General features: G+C 48.0%; 1 long non-coding RNA gene across 1 annotated transcript; it reads right to left on the reverse strand.

Moving 5' to 3' along the window:
* Positions 1-6,579: 6,579 nt before the first annotated feature.
* On the reverse strand, positions 6,580-14,036 carry LOC118612427. Its single transcript, XR_004954874.1, has 3 exons — positions 13,440-14,036; positions 7,451-7,673; positions 6,580-6,717 (listed from the first exon to the last, which is right to left on the reverse strand). It is a non-coding gene; the product is annotated as an uncharacterized LOC118612427 (long non-coding RNA).
* Positions 14,037-17,806: the final 3,770 nt, after the last annotated feature.

Consider the following 17,806-nt stretch of genomic DNA (forward strand, 5'->3'; position numbering starts at 1 on the left):
GTGTTGGCAGGGCTGGTTCTTTCCGAGGGCCGTGAGGGAGATCTGTTTCTGGGCCTCGCTTCTTGCCTCGCGACGCGGTTGGCCATCTTCTCCCTGCGTCCTCGCAGCATCTTCCCTCTGTGTGTGTCTGTGTTCGAATTTCTTCTTCTTATAAGGACACCGGTGATACTGGCTTAGGGTCCATGCCAATGACCTCGTTTAATCTTAATTCCTTTTTAAAGACCCTGTCTCCAAATGTGGTCGTATTATCAGGTGTCTATGAACTTGGGGGTGGAGGAGATACTCTTCAACCCATAACAGTGGCCCCAAAAGGTTTACTTTCTTAAGTCTAGCTATGAGGAACACCCACTTAGAGAAGCAAATATAACAGCTTAAGTGGTTCCAAGGGACAAGTTCTGATAGTTAATTGTTGGCTGAGCCAGAGTCAGATTTCGTTTGCTTCAGTGAATGTTGGGGGGAGGCGAGGCTGCCTGGTGCCTGAAGGCTCTTCCAGGTTCCTGGCCGAACCACCAAGGATGTCCCAGGGTACGCTGACGGTTCCTAGCGTATGAGCTGCCCAGGGCCTTGGCATCTTGGGTGCCAACCTGATGAAAACTTGGCCTCGCTGGCCACGTCATGTTGGAAGTAGATTAGGTTTTCATTCATTTAGATCAAATAACAGGGAACTATTAGGGCACTAGTCAGGGAAACAGGATCTTTTTCAAATTTCGCACAAGTTTTGCACGAAGCCACTGATTGACCTGAGTCATTCGCTCGAAGCCACTGATTGACCTGAGTCATACGCTCCGGGTTAAGGGAGGGGATCTGGACTCACGTCCTGGACTCGCCCTGAGGCCTAGGTTGTCGGAACAGAAGGTGCTGGAACGCCTCTGACTAGGCGCCCGGCGCCGTGGGCTGGAGGAAATGGTGGTGAAAGTCCCTGGAAGGAGGGAACGGGCGGAGCTGTGTCCTGGGAGCACGGCCGGTTTCGCCCGAGTGTTGCGCCCCCAGCTGTAGCTGGACGCCGAGCGAGGGGGCACTGTGTGGGCGCCGGTGCCCCAGAGAGTCTCCCAGCAGCACCGGGCTTCCTGCAGCCACAGCACCAGGGGCTGCCCCGGCCCTGGTGGCAGTGTCCAGCTGGTCCTTTGGGATCCCTGAGAAAGAAAATTCAGGAAAAGAAAGATCTCTTACCATACCTCATTAGGCAGGGACTTCGGCCACCTTACTTGAATTTGAAAAGGAATCGTGGCTTATTTTGAAATAGCAGCCGGGGTGGTATAAAAAATACAGATCGCAGGGATAATGAGGAATGAGAGGTTGACAGGGACAGGTAGAGAAGGAAGTAGGCATCGCATAAAGAGAGTACAACAGGTGCAAAAGCATGGAAAAAATGAATACCCCTGCCATACTTGGGGAGCCTCAAGTATAAACCTAATTTCAACTACAAACAATTAGACATTTCTCTATCACTTTACAGTTTATCAAGAGTTTTCACATAGTTTTTTGCATTATATCTTAACCCTATGACTATCATATTAACATTTTACGATAGAGGAAACGGAGGCTCAGAGATGATAAGTAACTTGCCAGCTTGCCAATTTTCAGAGCTTGCAAGGAGTAGGCTTAGGATTCTAACCTGGGTGTCTAACTTCAAAGCTCACGTCCTTGACCATGGTGTGCTGTGAGAGGCTCCTGGCGTTGTTGTACCTGGGGACCTAACTGCGTGGTCTGCATGGGTAAGGATGAGTATTTTGACCCCGGCGTTGTTTGGAATTGCTGGATGCATGATGATAATATAAAGCAGACCCACTTTCAGCTGGCTCGATCATCGTTTGGAAATCTCTACAGATGATTCAGCTCCTTATTGTTTAGAGCCAGAGCAAACCTCTTCCTCTCCCTTTCTGGGGCACCCCACTGCAGTGATCCTCTCACTGTGGGGCTCCGGATTGCCCAGGGCAAGGCGCCCAGAGCCAAGAGGAGAACATTGGCTGGCTGGCACTGGGTTGTCAACAGGGATATATGGACCTTTTCAGAAATTATTTCACACTGAGGGTGAGCGGCCTGATCCCGCTGGGCTCTGGAAAGCATATGTTCTCCTTTGGGAAGGGAACCTGGGGGCAGAAGTGAGGCGATTTGGGCCTGCCATAGCTCAGACTAAATCCCCCCCACAGAGAAGGACAGTCTTCAGACTCAGCCTCGAGACAGCATGACAGGGAGAGGAGACGAAGGGGCACTGTTTGCAGCGAGATTGACAGGCACATGCTCGAGGGCCGTCAACCACAATCTTCACCTACACTCGATACAGGGAAGAAAGAGACACACACGCACTGTAAAACCGGCATTTTCCACACGTTTGATTAAAAACCAACAGCATTTTTTGTAAGTGAAGGTACAATTTCTGTGATAACCTTCCTCTCATGCTCCTTGGAAAAACAATCTTAAAGCAAGATCATTAGGCAACTATGCGTGTGTGTGTGTGTGTGTGTGTGTGTGTGTGTGTTTATCCAGGTGCCACAGCAAGATGTGTAAAATATTTTCATTCCTTGCCTCTCGAGGTGAATTCTATTAGGAGAACAGTTGGAGTCTGGCATTCCAGTCAGATGCAGTACAGGCAGGTTCTTGTCACTTAGCTGGAATTTCCTATGCAGATTCGGAGTTAGAAGGTTTCTGGGCACAGTGGGGCCATGCGGGTTATAGGCAAGAGCTCAGCTTACCTGGGTCACGGGGCCACTTTTGTGGCCTTTCACACGGGGACTAGCCTGGAGCATTGACCATCAGGCCACGATCCAAACTGCCCTTCTTAAATGCCTGACCACTTGGTGACCAGTTTGTTAATTTCTCTTGTTGTGGGAATATCTTTTATTTCAGTAAAAAGAAAATTACAAAATCAACACAATTTCCTTGTAAACCCAAAGTCAAATAATATAGAAGTAAATAGAATAAACAATGCAAATCCCCCTTTAACTCTCTATTCCTAACGTCTCCCTCCCCACCCCAGCCATGGCCACTATTGATAGTTTGGGATGACTCCATCCTGACCATTTTCATGTATTGTCACAGACATATTTCACGCATAGGCGTGATTAACATATAGTTGTACGTGCATGTGTATTAATGGGATCCTGCTATACCGCACACATTATTCAGGGACTTGCTTTTTCCAATGGCGAATTTTCCACGTCAGTACATACAGATCCACCTTATTTACTTAATCAGTGCGTACTATGGAATCGTTCTCCTGATATGGATATTGGGATATGGGAATGTCATATAAAAGTAGTTCATGCTCCTTTCACCCTTTTATTGATCTCACTTGCTTAAAATTCTCAAAAGAGCCAAATTTGGGCCTATTGCCTTGGGTAATTTGGAGAGTACAGAGAACTACCCCCAGCTCTTCTTGAGGCTCTGCCTCAAATCACTGTTCCTCTCAGGTCTGACAGTTTTAATCTCCATTTCTTCATCCTTTGTTTTTTGTTTGTTTGTTTGTTTGTTTGTTTTTGTTTTTTATTTCCTACCACTAGCTTCATCTTCTAAAACGCAGAGATACTGGGTGTTGGGAGAGGTGGAGATAGAAACTCAATAAGAGTCCCTATGCCACTAGGACAAGAGGACTTTGCAACGTGTAGAGATAATTCCGGTATAAGGTATCGCTGTTATCCTCGTATGGCACTTCATGAGTCAGTTTCCCCTGGGCCATGCCGCTTCCGTGCATAGCGTTCATGTGAACACGAGTCCAGGCTCTTTTCTTGACGAGCAGAAGAGACCAGGGAGGATGAAGAGGGCGGAGCGTCCGGGTCGAAGAGGCACTGAAAGGGGATGGGGACGAAAGAGAGACACAGAGGGAGCTGCCGGGAGCTGTCGCCAGGGGCTGACCCTGCCACCAGCCAGTGAGCTTGCCTGCTGACTGGGCTCGAAAGTTAAAATTGGGTTATCGTGGATGCTAGCCAGTGACTTCCTTGCCACGGGAGTGATTGCTTTTTGCTGTGTTTGCAAGATGTGAATTCATTCTTTTTTTAATATCAGTAATATCCAGTAAAGAGCTTAATCCAATTTACAAAGAAATAGGATCAGACAAGCCTTGAAAATACAATGCGCCTTTATGGCTCTAAGATGATGGCGCGGGAGAGGAGTAAGTGTTACGGCAGCAAGGAAACACTCTTTATCACCATCACCCTTCCTCGTCAGGATCACGGCACAGGAGTGACACAACTGTGAGCAGCTGGGAGTTTTAGGGGTACCTTTGGAGCTTTCGTTCCTGTGATGCAGTAAAATTGCAACCTACTTACCCAGCAAGGCACCATATTACATATGGCTATTCATCTATGGAGATGAAGCTCCTGACCCACATAGAGAGCATGCCGGTCCACCAGCACTGCCTTTCTGGTCCTTTGTGAGCAGTGATGCTCGTTTGCTAGCAGTGCGAGCCTGACTAGAGGTACCAGCTCTGCTGTGTGAAAGATGTGGCTCAGAGTCATGCTGGGCATGTTTTATGGGCAGGAACTGATAGAGAGGAAAGGCTAGGAATGGCTGGGAACCCCTGCCTCTAAGCTGCCACAGAACAAAAGCTTACGGTCTGTCTCCACATGCAAGACATTGTACCGGCTCTAGATTTGCTTCGATGCCCTGATATACTGATCTGGCGAGTGGGTGGCCAGAAGTCTCTAGAAAACTAGAATCTTGGTGCTCAGGAAGGTAGAGGGAAGGCTGTGCTCCTAGTGATGTTGGGGTTCCTTTGAACGTCAAGTATGTGAGGTGAAGTTTGGAGGATGAGTTAAACAGGGTTGTATTTTTAAGATGGTGAGGAGGACGTTCTAGATTGAGGGAAGAGCAAGAACATTAAAGACCCTTGGAGACAGCATGGCTTGTTCCACGTGACTAGAGTTACAAGGAATGAGACGAGAAGCAGATGGAAGCCAGAGCATGGAAGGGTGGGCGTGCCCCTCTAAGGAGCTGGGACCACGATCAGTGAGTGATGTGGACCCCATCGAAGGTTTTAAACAAGCAGTGACATGGCTTAACATGTGCTTTTCTCAAGATGCTGGGAGATGTCTGGGGAATGAACAACTCTTGAAGTGAGGAGACCACTTAGGAATCTGGGACATGAAGCCAAGAGAAACCCAGTGAGGTCTTGAGCGTGCATGGAAGGTGGGGAGAGAGGCACAGGGACTCAGGCCGGAAAGCTTGGGGGAGGGGATTAACAAGGACCAGGCAGGTTGTCAGGGCCCCATCAAAAGGAGATAAGAATTCAAGCAGCGGGCCCAGAGCTGGATCTTACAGACGGGTGAGTGTCTCTTGGCAGGGATTGGGAAGAAAGCAGACAGGATGGGGAGAGTCCAGCTCTGTCAACATGTGGATGGAGGCGGGGGCCTGCCCTGGACGTAATGGAATCCTAACTCAGGGCAGTGTGACATATTTCGGAAGCTGTCTTCTGATGGAGATGCGGTCAGGATGGACCCTGGAGGAGGTGAGTGGAATGAGAACTGCAAGGTGGAGGTCTTTTGATGTATTGCAAGACGGGGCTGGGAAAAGCAGTAACAGGGATAGTCTGAATACACCATAACCCACCTACCTGGCCACCTGCAGGGGTGTGCAATAGGCCAGGTCTCTAGAGCTAAGCAAACCTGAGTCCCAGTCTTTTCTCAGGCACTTCCGGGAAAATTGAGGAACTTATTTAACTTCTCGGCATGTCAGTATGTATGCCCACCTTAAAATAGAGCTCATAGTACCTACTTCACTTGGCTTTTGTGAGGAGTAAGTTAAATGAATACTAAATGTACAGTCATCAGCAGGGATAGGTTCAGTTATTCCACTGATTTTTCATTCACCACGTTCCTGGTACCATGCAAAGAACTAGGGATCCAGTTGAGAACTCGACAAAAGAAGGCTTTTGTTCTTCTGGAGCTTCGTTACCAAATGCCCAGTCACCAAATGTCAGTAGTGCTCGGTTTTCTTCTTTCTCTCCATGTCACTGCATATTCTGGAGCGAACGCCACCATGGGCAAAGTGCTTTCTCGCTCTCCTTGGAGTCAGTCCCTGATGCACCAGTTCCCACGTCTGGTTTCCACCAGCAGCGCCCAGGGAGTTTTCTGAGGGAGCAGATTCCCGGCCCCATCATTTGCACACTGGATCAGAGACTCCGGAGTCTCCGCATTCACGGGGCGCTGCCAGCTGACCTGGTGAGGACCTAGGCCTGGCGATCACAGCCCCAGTTACCAGGGCGAAGAGGACAACACTGGGCTTAGGCTGTGTACATTACAGCAGGACAGAAACCAAGCTGGGCCAATGTCAAGAATCGAAAAGAACGAGAAAAATCTGCTAACTGTGCTTTTGAGTGTACTTGTTTCCTTGAGGGGAATTTCATGGTTATTTAATTAAAGCATTCCACTTTGATCAAAGGTGTTACTTTGACTTCTCAAGTATGAAATACAAGACTTGTGAGAGTCAAACAACTTGTTAAATGCAAACAATTTACCAAGGGCCCTAAACAAGACAAAATATAATAAATAGTAAGTCTCAGAAATTAAGTGTAAACATCTGTGGAGAAACTAATTATTCCTCTTGTTATAAACATGAACTCACATTCAGTTTTGAGCCTATGATATTCTAACGATGTTCACCATCAACCACTTCTGACTACCATGAGAAGAACTGCAGGGGATTCTGGTCATTAACACACACCGGGATCCGCACTGTACTGTCATTGCTTGATTGGAGCGTCACATGCCTCGAGTCTTCACGCTGTGTAAAATGGAGAGAACCAAGAGCCGCCTTTATGCGAGGTAAAATGTTTTGCATTTACGACAGAACTGGAGGGCTAAGATAGCTTACTGAGACGCGTCACACGGCTTTTCCAACCCGAGAGAGGAGTTAAGGAGAGATACAGTGTGAGAGCCGTGCCAGCATCCTGCCCTGTAAGTGAACACCGGGGGTGATGGTCACAGCTGTGCCCGGACGGGCCCAGGAAGAGATGAGCACAAAGACTTTCGGATCCTGTTAGCGCCATACCTGTTCATTCATTTCCTTCCCTCAACCAGAGTTTAGTGAACACCTACTATGTGCCAGGCACTGCTCTGGGCACTTGGGAGTCATTAGTGACTAAAAGAGACCAAGATCCTTGTTCTTATGGAGCCTTCATTCTACCAGAGGGAGACGGACAATAAATCACGATACAGGTGAATTATAAGGAGATTATAAGTGACAAAGAAAAGTTGGAGGAGGGTGAATGGGGTTGGAAACGGCCGTGGTATTCAGAAAGGAGGGGAGGGCAGGCCTTGGGGAGAAGGTGACATGTGAGCAAAGACTTGCAGGAGGTGAAGGGGTCCACTCCATCTGGGAGAGGAGAGGCGGGGCACGAAGCGGGGCTGTGCCGAGGATCAGTGAGGCCCATGGGGCTGGAGCCAGGAGTGCGGCGGACAGAGTGAGACATGGAGCCAGAATTCCCAAGACCTTGTAGACTATTTAGAGACTTTACTTGGGTGAAGAGGCTGCTATGGCTGTGTCCAGAGCACAGCGTGGCATATCCAACTTGGTTTCGGATCCATCTGTGGCTGTAGTGGGGCATGGTGTCCTATGGCAGGAATCCAGAAAATGCGGAAATGCAGCGACGTTGGCCACTCAGACCCAGGTGGTAGCAGTGGAGACAGTGAGCTTCTGGATGAATCGCAGAGGCGGCTCCGACAGGATTTCCTGGTGAGCTGTATGTGGGCTGTGAGAAGAAGGAAAAGCAGAGCTGGATAATTGGAATGATTGAAAAAGAGAATCTACAATAAACTCACGATCCAGCATTGCCCTCAGTGCGGAGGGCCATGGGAGCTGGAGGGCACGCAGGCCGCACGCTCGGGCAGCCCTGGGTAGTTCGCGTGGGTGCCACGGGGCCTGGGGAGAACCTGGGCTTTGGCGTCAGACAGTGTTGGGTTTTAAGTGCATTTACTTGCTCTGTGATTTTGATGAAGTGGTTCGATTTCCCAGAACCTCAGTTTCTTTATCTATAATATGGGGCGATAATGTGATAGTATTTCTCCCATAAGGTTTGTGAAGATTAAATGAGCTAACGCATGTAAAATCCCGAGAAGCCAGCCCTAGAAATCGGTTGTCCCGTCCCCTCCTCTTGAGGGGCTGGATGAATAATCTGACCCTGAGTCGGTGGTGGGAATGAAGAGAGGGCAGAGTCCTCCACCTCCAGATGTCCCCCATCTCTCCCTGAGACAGCCGTGGGATCTGAGGACTCTGGCGGGAGGCCAAGTTTCTATCTGGCAGCTATGACCTTCTGTTGGTGGACCATGGCCAGATAAGTCCAATAAGTGATGGGAGAAAAAAAAGGAAAAGAAAAAGCAACGTGGAGGTCTGTCGCTGTAGCACAGCAGGACCTTGTCTGGGTGGGAGTAGGGAGACTGCAGGGGCAGATGTGGCCCTGCTGCTGGCCTCATGGCTTAAAAGGCAGGGAGCCCGTGCACCGAGCTTCTCGACCTGGTAAGACCCGTGAACGCTGAGAAGTCAGGGAAAGGCCAGAGATCTGCCCCGTCGTGCGTCGTCGAAACTCCGGGGCAGCCTTCGCCCTCAGTGTTTGCTGCTTTGGAACTAACAGGAGTGAAAGCAACTTGGAAAAACTTAGTCCGAGTTGTCGTCTTCACCAATCTTCAGACCTGGCCTAGCTCATCTCATCCCACTCTCATTCATTCCTGCTCCCCCTCTGCTTCAGTCAGCTCGGGCCGCCATGGCAGGATATCGGAGACGGGGATGCTTGAACGACAGAAGTGTACTGCCTCACCGTTCTGGAGGCTAGAGTCCGAGATCGAGATGTGACAGGATTGGCTTCCTCGAAGGCCTCTCTCCCTGACTTACGGATGGCCGCCGTCTTGTTACCTCTTCGCACGCCATCCTTCCGTGCACGCCCACCCCTGGTGTCTTTCCTCTTATGATAAGAACACCAGTCATACCGGATTGGGGCCACCATAATGGCCTCATGTTGATTTGATCACCTCCTTAAAGACCTTATCTGCAAATAGGGGTACAGTACTAGGGGTTGGGACTTCAACACATGAATTTCAGGACGGTGCAGTTCAGACATAACACTCTCTGGCTCCTGGAAATTTTGTTTATTTATTAATTTTTTTTGCCACGGCCTAGACTGGGCTCCAGGCTCTGTGAGTTCCCTGTTTCTGTCTTCATCATCCATTTCCTTGCTTATAACCTGGAATCTGGCTGCTCAGCCCTTCTGCATGTCATGGCGCGGTGGCCACTGTCCTGTGCCTAAAGCCTCGGGTTGTTTCCACAGACCTGAGGCCTTGGGCCGTGCCCTCCTTGGAGAACCTCTCCACCCTCTTTCCTCCAGGAATTCTGACCCAAATTCTGCCTGTCATGTGTCAATCATAAGTTTCAGTATCCACATTAAAATTTTACTTTATTGGCCTCCTACTAGCTTCTAGCCTTTGCACCAGCTGCTTCCACATACATTAACTACTGTAATTGATTCAATTATGATTTAATTTAAGAAGGCTGCTGGGATTCGGGCCTGCACATTTTAAAAATGCAAGCCATGATACAGTCTAAGACGTCTTCCATGGTTCTAATGAAATATACATTAGGAAACAAAACGCCGATATTTACATGTTTTTATTGTCAGTGTGATGGTTACGTTCGCCGGGTTTATGCAGTGGTTGGTTTATCTTTAGTAATCAGGACTGGCTGTAAGGATTCATGAGAAAATGAGGAAGACAGAAACGTCAGATGACCCCAAGGATGCAGAGCCCACAGGCGAACTGCAGGCACACGCGAGTTTCGCCCCCGTGGCAGCCGGGTTTATCACGCAGCCGCAGCAGCGGCCGCAGCGGGCTCTGTGCTCCGGCGTAGCACCTGTGTGCCGCGCAGTTCCGCTGGCCCTGCTTCTGCAGTCTCTGCAGCTGCCAGAGAAAGCCGAGCCTCCTTCTGTATATTCTGGGTTCCAGCTCCTCGAGAGAAGATGCGGTGGGCTCTGCATTAAGGTGGAATCATACCATGCTCTGAGGCGTCTCGGCAGCCAGCAGGATGACTGGCTTGTTGGTGTAACTGACCAGAATAAGCTTGTGGCACAGAGCTGTGGGCAGTGTCCTAGTGGACCTCAGAAGGTCATAGGCTCATTTCAGCATGAGCTCTTTATGTGAAATGCCTTAATTTCTTTATCTCCAAATAGAGGAGTGGGTGGCAATGTCTGACTTCGAGGAGCTACATAATGATGACGTGGAAGGACAGAAAAGCAGCAGGTGTTCTGTAACTGCGGAACAACCCAGGTAGTAGATACCTAGCCAATAGACCTAATCAGTTCAGCAGAAGACACCATTAGCACTTAGCTCCAAGGCTACCAGTGAGAAAACAAGCTGGTAGTTTTTATTGTATTGTGTCTGAACTGTTAATGTTCTTCCTGCTGGTGGAAGCCTGTGCCAGAGTTGTTCAGAAATTGCTTTGTCAAGCTTAGCTCTTTGGGAAATGGGGGAAGGGGGAGGGAACAGATCTGGGGACATTCTGTTCTACGAATAACCATAAAATCTTCCTTGAAAAGCCGTACAAAGTTGCAGCGGAGATAAGGTGGTTGGGAATTGGCTTTGGCTTGCTCAGGAGAAAAAAAAAAAAATGAAGAGAAGGAGGATTCCATCCTAGGAGGCTGAGTAGCAGAAACATCTCTTGAAGAAGGCAAGAGCTATTCCAAGAAGGTACCACCACCCCAGGGGACCCAATGGCCAGGCAGGTAAAAGCAGAGAGTGAGAGCCTGGATGCCCTGCTCAGTGATTCTTGCTGCCCAGGTGAGAGGAGAGGAAGGGGTTTGATGCAGAAATGCAGTTGGGGAACATTCTGCTCCAGATGGCCAAAGCCAAGGGCTTGATTGCTTCAAGAAGACCCAAAGCATGGAACCTGGGGGTCAAGGGCAGAATTCAGTCTCAAGGGGAGGAAACCGACCAGAACAATAAGAGGACTCAAGACTTAAGATATGCAGTCTTAGAAAAATGGGAATTGAGAAGAGATCAACGGCCTCCAAAGTGGTCCATCCCAGGACCTCTTGTCACTCTTGGGAACATGTCACTCTTGGGGGAGAGGGGAGAGGAGGTGGTTCAGAAGGGAGTTTGGCGTGGCTGCAATGAAGGGACTGGCAAGGGCCAGGGGTAGCTGTTTTAGTTGGTCCCTGGGACTTGGGATGAACATTAAAATTAAGTCACCCTTTAAATTTTGGTGACTCAAGGAAGTCAATGACAAGTTCAGGGTTTGGTCTTCTTCCCTGGAAAACAGAGTTAACAATAGAAAGCTCCTTGGGGGAGAAGATGGGGTGGAGGCAGGGAGAGAAAGCGTGTTATGAGAATGACTGGGTGTTTGCGAGCAGCTTGGAGACCCTTGGCCAGAAGGTACCCTGCACGTAGTATTTGGAGTAGAGCTCCTGGAAGCTGTAGAATATGATTGAAACTGTCAGTTCTTTTGATTGGCCCCAAATTGAGAAACAGATCCAAACTGAGCAGTGTAAAGTTATATGAAAGAAGCAGAGCCCTGGGAAATGTTTTCTTTTCTGTCCTTTGTCACTCACTTTTCAAACATCTGTACCTTTATCAATATGGACTTCTCCATGGGCCTGTCACATCTGGGAGAACAGGCTCCCTGACCAAGATAGTCAATTGAAAACCCAGCAGGGCGCTGGGTGCTATCTATCACTCGGGGCTTTCCAGGAAGAGCCTATTCAGAGGCTGGGCTCTTAACAGGCAAGAAACAGTGTTAATAAAAGTTATTTTTACGTGAAAGGGCACATAAAAAAAAAAAACAGTAAAGCCAACCACAGCTCTTTTTTTTTAAAGGTGATAAAACCAACAAAAAAATAAAGAAGTAGTTTATTGTGGTTCTAAAAGAAAGACAGGATTTTTTTTTTTTTTTTTTTTAAAGACAGCATTAATTAACCCACCACCACCAGCCTAAGCTCCGAACGGAATGTTAGCTGGGACTCTGGCGGGGCGCGGGTTAAGTCCTCTGGACTCTGGATAAGCTTTCATTAAAGCAGCAGTGTTTAAAACAGCGAATTTAAATTCATCCACCAGATAGAAGAGGGCACCAGAAGTGGAGAAGAAACCAAAATGCCGAGAGTGCTGTTAAGAAGCACTTCTTGAGAAGAAATGCAATTCTTTAAGCCCCGCTTAGGGACAAGATGGAATTAATATTAAAACGACCATAGTGGTATCACGATGACCTTGGTTCCTCCTGCCTCTGCCTTTCTCAGCTCCTCACAGCTAAATCCATGGGGGAAATCTACACCCCCAGGCTCGGGCTTATTTTACTTCCTGAGCGAGCACCGCAAAGGAGGCTGTCGCTCCTCACTGTCCAACAAGTGAAGTCCAGGAACCAGCTAGGACAGCTGCTCCTGATCCCCCCAGAGTGACATGTCTCCTAGATCCTGGCGTGGACCACTTTGGAGGCTCTCGATATCTTCTCTGTCTCTGTTCTTCTAGGACGACATACTGAAGGCCTTGATACCTTCCATCCTCTGGCCAGTTTCCTCCCCCAGGGACTGAATTCCGCCCTTCACCCCCAGGCTAGGTCCTATCAAATGATGCGGATAGATTTTGCGGAAGCAGGGCCACAGCCTCGCACTCGATGGACATCTGAATTTCTTGCTGCTGTGTCCAGCTCCTGTTCAGATGCCTGTGAGAGCCCAGAGTGCTGTGCCACCTTAAATGCTTGTTCTGTCGACTTAGCCACACCCTCGCTTATCCGGGTCTGGCTTCCTCCTGGGCCTCCTTGCCCTGGGTTGTTTATTAGAGTCTAGCATGCTTCCCATCTATTTGAACAGCACCCTAGAGTAAATCATTGAACCCCTCGGAAGATCTGGATGGAAGAGAACAAATGCTTTGCAAACACAATGGATTTAGGTAAGTTTAGGATTAGTTAAGTTCATTCAATGATTCATTCATTTATTCATTCATTCAGTGGAAAAAAAAAGTTATTGAGATTGCATTATGTACTAGGCCTTGTTCTAGGTGCTAGGAATGCAGCAGTGAGCACACAAATACTTGTCCTGAGCAAAGTTATGATCTAGTAGGGGAGATAGACAATAAACGAGATAAGTTAAAACATATATAAATGCCATGGAGAGAAATAAAGCAGGAAATACGACAGGCAAAATGGGGTAATTGTGATTTGATAGAGTTAGGGAAGACCTTACTGAGATGGTGAGATTGAGTAAAGACCTGAGGGATGTTAAGGAGCAAGCCAGGCCACGTGGGTGCCTGGAAGAGAGCATTCTAGATAAGGGAACAGCCAATGCAAAGGTGCTGAGCTAAGAGTATGACTTGTGGCCAGTGGGTTGGAACAGAGAAAATGAGACAGAGTGGGAAGGTCATTCAGAGCCTGCAGGTAGATGCTGGCCTGTCAAATGAGTGTCTTAGTCAGCTCAGGCTGCTATAACAGAATACCACAGACTGGGTGGCTATAAACAACAGACATTTAATTCTCACCGTTCTGGAGGCTGGAAGTCTTGAGATCAGGATGCCAGCCTGGTCAGATTTTGTTGAGAGCACTCTTCCTGGCTTACAGATGGCTGCCTTCTCGCTGTATCCTCACATGGCAGAGAGAGAAAGCTTTGGTGTCTCTTCTAATAAAGGCACCAATCTCATCACAGGGCTCTATCCTCATGACCTCATCTAGCCCTCATTACCTCATCGAGGCCCCACCTCCACATGCCACCACATTGGGGGGTAGGGCTTCCACATATGGATTTGGGGGAGGACGGAAGCATTCTGCCCATAACAAGGAGTTACTGCAGGGTTTCAAGCACTAAGAAAATTAATGCCAAAGTATGTCACCCACCCTTCAGTCAACATTTGACTGTCTCATTTTTTCCAAATCCCATCCTGGACACTTTCCACAGAAACTCTTCAGGGACTCAGAATGAGGCTTGCTTAAGAAAACTAGGGGATCCTCTGGATGCTGCTTTGGCAGTTCATGCAAATCTTTGTTTCCTCCATTCAGCAGAGATAGGTGCTTTTCAGCTTAAGAAGTTCAACGACTTCAGCTGTAAAGTTTTCCTTTGGTCGTACTTCTGCGATTTTTAAAAAAGTTAGCAGTAGTCCACATGAAAAGACGTCTGGTTATCCCTTTGACTATAGATTAGACCAAGAGGCTCCAGCCTCAGACAATGTTAATCTTAACCTAGGCTGGATTTATTAGGCTGCCTGGCATCTGAGATCGCAGATAAGCACATTTTCCACTCCAGCCTTTGCTGTATTAAGCCTCCCAGGGAAAATTTCTAAAGGTTCAGAAAAGAAACACTCTTAACTGTAAACCGCATAAGCCTTTCTTTTCAATCTTTTTTTTTTTTCCCCACCTTTTTTTTTTTTTTTTTTTTTGTAAAGTACAACCATGAAACCACCTTCAATGCCCAAGTGATTCATCTGGAAGCCTGATCAGCGAACTGAATTGCCTTGACTTTTTAAAAAAAGCAAGATGAACTCTTTGTCCAGAACGAGACACTGCACTGCGATGACTCAGTGGAATGCACAGAGAGGCCGTGGTCACGCGGCGACCCAGCTGTGCGGGGAGGTGGGCACTGTGGTGCAGGGAGGGGAGGCACACAGCTCGAGCTGCCACGGCCACAGCCCCAGGACCCCAGCTCCAGGATTTCTGTGATTCTGGACCAGTCAGTGGTGCCCACTTCCGGGTGGGGCTCGTCAGACCTGAGCTCGCTCCAGTTGATCTCTGCGTGGCCTGGATCCAGGCCCCAGCCCTGAGTCAGCTGCAGCATTGGCCTGGTCCCAAGGTCATCTCACCTGGGGCTCACGTTCATTCATTCAACAAATATTTGTTGTGCGTTTGTGTGACAGCATTGTTCCAGGCACTGGGGCTCCAGGAGGGAATTAACAAACAAAATCCCTGCATGCGTGGAGCTGATATTCTAGCAAGGTAACAGAAAGACCCAAGCTTTCGTCCTGGCCTGAAGTTCCAGGGTGGCTGTGGATCAGAGAGAAGAGCTGGTTCTCTTTCCAGATCTGCCTCCTGAGGACGAAGCTGGACAACACCAGGCTCTGGGGCCTGAGGATGGGGCCTGAGAACGGAGCCAGAACTCCTTATGTGGTCTCCAGATAGCTTTGCTTCCACGAGTCCTCTGGCCAGGGCTGCGTTTTTGAAGCAATCCTTCCTGGTTATAGCCAGTCCTCCATCCTGCAAAGCCGAAAATATTGTTTACTTGTGAATTCAGGATAAAAACAGCCCATATTGCTTTGATAGTTGCAGAATAAAAGACTGAGGTAGAGGAAGTTGCGGAATAAGTCTGGGGAGAGGAGGTTGAGGGAAGGCAGCAGCAGAAGGCTATGAAACACGGAGCCCAGAGATACCGGCTTTGGGTGAAAACACCCGTTGAGAATCTGCTTTCTTAGCTCCCGAGAGCTGCACCCAGCACTAACACAGCTCCCACAGTATATACACATTAAACAAAACTCGGAATGCGGAAGAAAATAAACTAGCTATTTTATTTGTGACATGGATTGTTTTATTTCCCCAAATCATGACTTGTTATTACCCCAAAGCTATTAGGAGAATAAAAGCAATGAAGCTCAAAGCCCAGCAACTGTTTCAAACCCATTAACTGGACTTGCTTTTGGCCACGCAGCTTCTTTCTGATTAAGACAGCGGGCATGTGCATGTGTGTCTGATGCCTCTGTGATTGTAAATACTTGTGAAAAAAGTGGGGGAGCTTGAAGGGCAGAATAGTATGTACAATTCTGCACTCAATTCCAACGTGTGGGCTTTTTTTTTTCCTGCACCACCAAGCAATTCTCTGACACCCACTGGGTGTCCTACAATCTACCTCAATTCTGACACTGTGCAGATAGTGGTAGATCCCACAGGTTAAGGGCTCCACAAGGCTGCCAGCATTTCAGAAGCCAGTCACAAGTCCAGGTTGTTCCCTGAGCTTCTGACCCGTGGCTGTAGATCAGAGGTTCCCACGACCCCTTTCTGGGGTTCAATGAATTTGTTAGGGTGGCTCACAGAATTCAGGGAAACGTTTTGCTTACTAGATTCCTGGTTTATTATAAAAGGCTGTAACTGAGGAACTTCCACATGGAGGAGGTGTGCACAGCAAGGTGTGCAGACAGGTGCGAGGCTTCCAAGCCCTCTCCAAGGGCGCCCTCTCCTCACATCTCCATGTGTTCAGCGACAGGGAGCTTCTCTGAACCCTGGCCTTCTCGGTTTTTATGCATACTTCATTACGAAGGCACGTCAATTACATCATTAGTCATTAGCCGGCAGTTCAACCTCCAGCGCCCATCTCCCTGGAGGTCAGAGGGGAGGGACTAACCGTTCCAGCCCTCCAATCATAAGGTTGCTTCCTCTGGTACCCAGCCCCATCCTTAGGTGCTTTCTAAAAGTCACTTATCAACATAAACCCAGATGTGGTTGAAAGGGGTTTGTTACGAATATCAAGGCGCCTTTATCGCTCTGAGCGCTTATGCAATTCCAAAGGTGTTTAGGAGCTCGGTGCCAGAAATAGCAAGAAGAGCAAATATATATTTCTTATTATAAGTCATGGCGTCACGGTGTGTTAGCCTCAGATCCGCATTGTCAGGGGGGGCGAGGGGGCATCTGTGGTGGGGAGCAGAAGGGAAGGCCAGGGATAGTGAGAGTTCCGCAGAGTATAACAGGGTTATGTTGGGAACCAAGGAGGATTTTCTCGTCACTTGAGAATTTCATCTCAAGCCTAAGAATGGGAATAAAGGTCTCTAAATCAGTGACAATCTGTGTTCAGGAAGGCACCTCCGATTGCGGCTGGTCACAGTCCACCCCTCAGGTGAGGGACGCGGAGGACTCGGGCAGGAGAGGGAAGTGCAGTGTTTGTGAGAGGAGAGGATGACTCCCTACATGTTCCCTCCTCAGGACTGGGCTGGCCACACCGTCCCTGCTCCACCGAGCTGTTTGCAAATTGCTGGGCCTCCAGAAAGGCAGAATTCCTGGCACTGCTGGGCGGGGGGAGGAGCCAGCCCCCCGGCCAGGAGGAGAGGGGAGCGGGGGCCTTCTGTGAGTTCAGCTCTGTTTGAGGGGAAAAATCCCGGTTCGTGATATTAATGGGAAGAAATAATAATACATTACTCTATATAATTTATTACTATATTGTTAATTGCTATATATAATTATATTGAATGTTACTAGATTATTATATAATATTATATATGAACATAATATGTAATATAGCACATTTATATATATATTATACATAGAATATGTAATATATTGCTATATATAATTTTATATTAACTAATATTTCAAACTTCTTATGATCAGATTTTCTTTACCTATGAGAAATTTTCTGCAATGAAGAGAATTTTTCTTGCAGAAACATAGCACCAGTGAAAAATCTAACAATTTTATTTAAAGCAAAGTTTGGCAAACCACAGCCTGTAGGCCAGATCTGTACGGCTGCCAGTTTTTCTAAGGCCGGTGAGCTAAGAATGGTTCTTGTTTTAGAATGGTTACATTTTACATGGTTATATAAGGGCCTATTTTTCCTCTCGGCCTGCAAAAGCTAAAATATTTACTATCTAGCCCTTTAAGAAAACTTTTGTTGACCCTTGACTTAAGACCTTTTGAGACTCATTTTCCAAATTCTGTTCTAGACTATGTAGCCAAAACTGAGACCAACCTCTGGCCAAACATATCCCAACAAGAACATAAAGGCCATTTAATAATGAGACAAGGCTGGTCACCACATGCAGCTTTCACTTGGTGGGCCAGCATTAGCATCACACACACACACACACACACACACACACACACACCCCTCCCATGCTGGAAATGGGGAAAATATTGCTCTCGGTTGGATTTTTCTATC

This window comes from Rousettus aegyptiacus, unplaced genomic scaffold (assembly GCF_014176215.1).
Source record: "Rousettus aegyptiacus isolate mRouAeg1 unplaced genomic scaffold, mRouAeg1.p scaffold_m13_p_16, whole genome shotgun sequence".
Taxonomy (NCBI): domain Eukaryota; kingdom Metazoa; phylum Chordata; class Mammalia; order Chiroptera; family Pteropodidae; genus Rousettus; species Rousettus aegyptiacus.